The sequence below is a fragment of the Melopsittacus undulatus genome, chromosome 15 (assembly GCF_012275295.1).
Source record: "Melopsittacus undulatus isolate bMelUnd1 chromosome 15, bMelUnd1.mat.Z, whole genome shotgun sequence".
In the NCBI taxonomy this organism is placed as follows: Eukaryota; Metazoa; Chordata; class Aves; order Psittaciformes; family Psittaculidae; genus Melopsittacus; species Melopsittacus undulatus.
Genome location: NC_047541.1, coordinates 5,235,519 through 5,242,479, shown reverse-complemented (window position 1 = coordinate 5,242,479; position 6,961 = coordinate 5,235,519).

Genomic DNA, 6,961 nt, shown 5'->3' with positions numbered 1-6,961 from the left:
GAAGAAGCAAAACCTGATACAACGAGTACTTGGGGCATGTATTATTGTGGATTAGTTCTGCCATGGAAAGATCCCATCCACCCTATGAAACCCATTACCTCCAAGCCAGGGAGTATTTGAACAGCACATGATGTGGGGAGCGTGGTTGAAGCCAAATTCCCCTTTATAATATCCACCCCAGGGGAGACTGGGCCATTTCCAGTGTCAACAGCCAGAGGATGAAGCATTTATCTCTGCAGAGCAGTGGGTAATGAATACCAGATCCATTTAGGAGCTATGCTCCAGAGAAAGAACCTGTTCCTGCCTATATTTGGGCCTGAGCAGGGCTTTAGTGCTCAGTGATGGGGAGTGGGATGCTCTGCTCTCTGCACTGCAAGGAGGAGGCATTGCCTTGAGATACAGGGATGCGATGGGAGGGCTTCCCAAAGGAAGCTGGGGGTGAGCTCTGTCTTTGTGGCCCTGGGGATAGCTGTTAGGGGTGAAAACCTATCAGGAGAGCTTTCCTTCCAGCCCAAAGGTGGAAGAATGGAATTGGGATGCTGCTGTTTGCCATCGTTCTGGATTTAAATGGAAAACACAGGGTTTGGCCCTTCTGGTGTCTTGCAGTCATACTGTGCTGCTGGCCACAGGCCAGTTCAGGTAATTGTATTCTTCCTACCTTAATGCCACTCCAGCCCCTGTCTCCACTGGATATTCTATCCCCTAATTCCTGTCTGGAACTTGCCTATTATGTTACAAAGCCTGTATTCCCCTCCTCTGGGTACAAGCTGTGCACAGAGCAGGAGCCAGCCCCAGCACTCCCGAGCTGCTAAAATACTTGAGAGAACCTGGGTTAGGCATTTCACTGGGCCTGGGGAGCATCTCTCCTGAGCTGGGAAGATGGATAATGGACGAGATTGGAGAATCATGGAATGGGTTGGATCAGAAGGAGCCTAAAGCTCATCCAACTCCAACCCCCTGCCTAAGAGCTCATCCCCATCTCCTCTCTGGCAGGTTAAAGCCATTCCCATTGTCCTGTCCCTACATCCCTTGTCCCAAGCCCCTCTCCAGGTTTCCTGCAGCCCCTTTAGGCACTGGAGCTGCTCTCAGGTCTCCCCTTCTCTTGTCCAGGCTGCCCCAGCCCAGCTCTCTCAGCCTGGCTCCAGAGCAGAGCTGCTCCAGCCCTCACAGCATCCCCATGGCCTCTGGATGCCAGAGCTCAGTGCAGGACTCAAGTGTTGCCCTCCCATTGAACACAGTGGACTGCTAGAGAGCCACTTCTCAGTGTGCTTTAGGCTGGGGAGTGTGTTAAGAGGAAACTGGGGACTCCTGGGTGCTTGTCTTACCTGGGTTGCCATTGCTTCCTGCTCAATTATGTCCTTACTTCCAGATGGGAGAAGAGTCCTCATGATTTGAGAACACTGTAACTGTGCCCAGACCTCTCTGCTGATGTAGCAGCTCAATCCTGCCTGGATTTGAGGTTAGCAGCCAGCCTAAAGAAACCCCATTTCCTGTAATGCATAAGAGATGCTGAAACTTGAATGCCTGGTTTCCCTTTTGGAGTGCAGCTTGTCTGCATTGGTGGCTCACTGGCCTTTATCTCCCACTGTTCTTCCCTTTGGACAAGTATTTCAAGCCTCCTTCTTTCCTTTTCAATGCAACCCTCTTCATGTCCCAACCTCACTGAGCACTTGAAAAGGTTGCTCAAGCGGTACTTGAGGACAGCATCCTGTAATTCCATGTATTTCCTTCCTGTTCCCAGGCCCCTTCCCTCTTCCATGGCCCTTGAGGACAAGGAGGGTTTGAGGGATGTGCTGGGGGGGGGTGGTGAGGATCAAAGACCATAAACCACTGCTTAAACCATAGAGTTACATTGGCAGAGCCTCATTAACCCTCTTGCTCCTTTACCCCTCCACATCAACCAGGGCAAACAGAAGCTTCCCTTGCTGGCTGAAGGCTCAAGTGTGGCAAAGCAAAAGCAAAGCCCCTTTTCCATGCAGGCCTCTTCACATTTATTCTCCCCCCTTGGAAGATGGAGCTCTTGAAACCCAGATGCTCTTTAACTTCTTGGTCCCTTCCTCCCTTTGCAGGCTTCATTGTCCCCTTCCGCTCCTTTCTCTTTTGTCCTGGGAGAAGGAGGCTTTTAATCCCCTTGTCCTGCAGATTAAAGCCATTAGAGCCTCCCCAGGCTGACAGGTTCTCAGAGGGACTCACAGCCAGGTCTTTATGAGTGTTCTCTCTCTGTCTGCTGCTGCCTTTCTTCTCAGCACACGAAACCTCCCTCCCTGACCTTTCCCTTTGCTGTAATGGGCAATCCCATGTAGGCAGTGACTGGTCGCAGCAGGGCTTGGGCTGCAGGAAATGAAGAGCATGGAAATGAGCAAGTAAATAAGGAGAGGATGGAAGGAAAGATGATGGGAATGAAAAGGAGAAGCAAACCAAGAGCTAAGTGCCAGGCTTGGGGCTGTGTATTGGGGATGCTCCTGTCTTCGTGAGGGGCCAACAATAAACTTGGGACTCATTTTTAGTACCTGAAACCCCAAATCCAGTCCTGCTCTGCATTTGGGCCAAGAATAATGGATCCATGTACCTATACATGCCCTGGTAGATGTGGAGTTTGTGAGCTTTTGGGTTCAGGGATGACTTTTAGTACGATGGGGCCTTGACAGCATGTTTGTTACTATATAGGACATCAAATGATTGTACATCACCCCCTGAGACTGCAGAAGGGATGAACATGATGCTCCTTGTCTTGTACACATCATAAAAGCACAAAGGATGAGGGTAGCTGGCTAAAAGTAACTGTGCTGACGGCAGAAGCATCTTCATCACAGGGTCTTCTGGCTCTTACCATCAGTCCTGCCCCTGCAGAATGTGCTGCACATGTCCCTCAGTTGTTGGCAAAGCACCAAAGAAGGTGAAAAACTGGCTCTAAGGTGCATTCCCTAGGGAAATGGTGTAGGACTGCCTCAAACAGGTCCCTTTTCAGGTTGGTGTGCACCATACAAGGATGCATTAGGGAGCAGGAGAGGTGGGTGATGCCAATATGCTTTTTGAGCAGGGATGAGGCAGTTTGGGTTCCTCTTCTCCAGGATCTGATTTTGGCCATCGTGTCAGGTTGGTACCCTGCTCCAGAGCTGTGCATACATCCCATTGCTGCAAAGCTTTGGATGCTGTGCTAACCCCTTCAGTCTGAGCTGAAGAATAGCATGGCAAGTGAGTTGTGCTTCGGTCTTCACTCGCATCCGTTTATCTGTGGATTATGTTTGTACCTCCCTTGTGAAAGGACAGACAAAGATTGTGCTTGTCTTCACAAGCACCTTGAGAGCACAGCCTGGCTTGAAGGGCTCATTCAGCATCTCCAAATTCAGCTAAGATAGGTGCTGACCCCATAGAAGAGTTCCCATCCTTAGTGGCCGTAATAGGGAGGCAATGGTGAGGCAGCTTCCAGCACTTGTCCTCCCCATCCGAGGGCAGCAGTGAAACGCTTTCAAAGCAAGCCAGAAAAGTGCAACTATCCCCTTCTGGGAACTCATTTTGGGGCTGAAGTTCCCCTGCCAGGCCCAATGAAATGGACCTGGGCAGGGGGGAGCTGCCCTCCGTACATGTGAAGCGTTGCCATGTCGAATCCATTGCCTCCTCCAGCAGGGAAGCCCCCAGCTCTGTAATTACTGGGTTTCAAGCAGGCAGCCTTTTCTTTCTCTTTGTGTGGGCCTGCTTAACACCCCCCATGTGTGTGTGTATGTGCATTATAAGAGGATCTCTATAATGAAACTCACAGGGCAGGAGCAGGGAACAAAAAGCCCGGCACAGCGCGCTCACCGGTGGGGATATGAGAGATGCTGGGCTCCTGGTTGTGCCATATGGGGCAGCACGGTGGGCTGGGGAGCCTCTTATTAACCTTAATCTGCAGAATGGGGCTGGAGCCTTGGTTTCATAGCTACAGCAGCTCGCTCCCAAGCGTGCAGCCTGATGAAGGACCAGTCTCCCCAGCAACTCTTAATGCGGTTTGTGAGCCCCAGTGTCTAATCTGAGGTAGCAATGTCACCGTTGGCAGCCCCCCAGGCTGGCAGCTCCCAGCCATGGCCGGGCTGGGAAGCACATATCCAGCTTCAACCTTCTGGTTGCTGGGGTGAAAGGGCCTCTTTATCGCCACAGGGAGAGGCAGATGAATCCCAGGCTCGAACAAGGAGCCTGCTTTCCCTCCCCAGACGCTCCCCCCTCTGCTTTAAGGTCTCTTTATTAGGTCCTTTCATTCCCAGCTGAGTGGGAAGGAGCAATAAGGCTGGGGGAATGGTGGGGGGCAATAAGCCCCTCGCAGTGGGGAGAGGCCCCAGCCACCAGTGTGTGAAAAGGGAAGGCAACACAGGGATTAAAGCTGTCAGCTTCGTGGGAAGTACTTGGCATTTAATAGCTTCACTCGGCTGCAGTGATGTGCATGATGCCATAAGAGCAGCTCGGAGCCATGGCCCCCATAGAATGGTTTGGAAGGGGCCTCATCCAGCTCTAACCCCTTGCCACAGGCAGGGACACCTTCCACTGAGCAGGTTGCTCCAAGCCACATCCTTGAGCACTGGGGCAGCCACAGCTCTGTGCACCCTGTGCCAGTGTTTTATAGTGAAGACTTGCAGTGATCCCATTCCTGGGTGCCTTCAGAGCCATCAGGAGACAGGGTGATGAGAAAGAGGAGTTGAAACCAGGCTTCTATCACTTAAGATCAGGTTGTCAGGTTGCTTGTTCATCCTTTCGTGTCTGGTTGATGCAGGATGCTCTGCTCCTGCCGCTAACCAAGGCGACAGCTCGTGCCCTCCATCTGATGGCTGGTAGCCATCAGGACTTGTTCGTTGCACAAACCCCACTGCTGGATGGGCTCTCTGCATCACATTCTGCAGTTTGCTCATCTCTGAGGCCTTCTGGAGCATTAGCACTCGGTGACCTCCTCTCCACATGCTCTGATGCTGTCAGTGGTGGCCACTGGAGGAACATGTGTGATAGGAACATGTTCTTGTGCTGCTCAACGTTATTGTGTGGGTAGGACAACATAAATCCTTGGGTTTCCCCCCTTGTCTGCAGGATGCATATGCAGCAAGCACCAGTGTGCTTGATTCCTCACCTCTTGTGCCTTGGATGTGGCCTTGGGAGAGGAAGACGCTCCCCAAGGGAAATGACTGGTGTTACAATGGAGAGGATGGAGATTGCTCCTTCTGTGACAAAGCAGTGGAGATGAGGTGAGGACTGACTGGTAAAGAGCCTTCACAATGCTCTACATTGCTATCTGAAGAGGCAATGTGCTGTTACTGAACACTCCCTACACTCCATCAAGCTCTATTATCTCTTGCTTTTGTTCATGTAAGTGAGTTGTAATAAACTGGTTCATGGACTCCCTTTCAACACCCTGCAGCACAAACGCATCCTGGTGTGGTTCAAGAGCTTTATTTATCTCGGATTCATTCATATTTATCCCATATTTATGTACATCTCCAAAGCAGCCCCTATGGACCACCTGAACCCCCCCCATCCTTTGAGGCACCGCTCCTGTCGTCACTGGTATGGAAAAGCAGGATGCAGGGCTTGTCCATCGCTTTCCTTTCCTGTCCTGAGGAATAAATAGGGGTATAAGTGGGCATGATGGGCTGTGATGCTTTTGAAGGGCTGCTCTTCACCCAATACAAATAACCTGTTCCATCCCCTTCAGTAGGGTTCACCTGAAGCCCTAAAGCTGGGTTAGAACAGCTCATGTTCAAGTGCATCACACCCCAAGGGCTTGGAAATCAACACCAGTGATGGCTCTTCTTGATCGCATTCCTTTCCACGCCAGGCTTCCCATTTCCAAGCCAAGAATGACACTAACCTCTCCTGTTTCTCCTGGGATGCAGATTGAAGAGACATTATCTCATCCATAGTGAACAACAAGTGTTTGCAGGAGGCAGAGGATGCAGAAGGGGTGAGGATGGATGCGCAGTGGTTAGGAATGAAGGAGTGGGATTGCATGGAGGGATGGAGTGGAATAGGATTGAAAACTGCACTTTAATGTGGCTTGAGGGGAAAGTGATGTGGGAGAGGCAAGGAATGGACCTCAGGTACCTGAAACATCCGAGGAGCAGATTAACATGAGAAGCTGGCATTACTTGTGTTGCAAAGCTGGACCTAAGCTCCATCTAAAGCTACCTGTTCCCTTTGAAAAGCTCTTGGTCCTGTTGCTCATATTGTCCTTAAGCAAAGGTTCATGGTTTCAGCTTGGCAGCAGCTGTGTTTGGCCTGGAGTGCTGCCCCTGCACTGGCAGATAAGGCAGCACTTGAGGAGCTGTGCAGTCTGGGAGCCCTTTGCATCATTCCGGCCCCAACTTGCCCACGATGTGGAAGTCAGAAGTGGTTGGAGTAGGGGAAGAAATCACTTGGGAAAGAGTAGGGACTGCTTCATGTAAGCAAATCCCCCCCAGGCCTGCACTGAATGTGGGGCCAGCTGTGAAACTGCAGCTGGTGAAAGCCTTGGAGCTACCATCAGCATGTTTGCAGTGAGCATCCTGCTGGAATAACCCTCAGCTGCCCAACAAGGGGGTATTTAACTTCTCCTGTCTCTAAGTGTTGCAACAGGTCCTGGATGGAGACACTTCCTTTGGCTTTGAACAGCTCCTAAAGGACCCTCGGGCTGGCTTTTATGGAGGTGGATTTAGTGAATCAAACCCCAGGCTGGTTTGGGTTGGAAAAGACCATTCAGTTCCAACCCCCTGTCATCCTGGTAGCTCCTGAAGTACTGCTCCATGCTCTGCAGCAGCCGTCGAATCCAGACCTGTCCATCCACAGCACAGAACTCGTTGCACGATGAGGACCAACATTGTTGGGGATGGAGTTGGCATGAACGAGCCATGTCCTGCTGCTCCAAAAGGCTTTGGGGATCTGGCAAGCTGCAAGCTCAGGTTTGCCTTCCCGTCCACATGAAGGATGTGCGGAGCGATCCCATCCTGGTCGGTGTGAGCTGCAG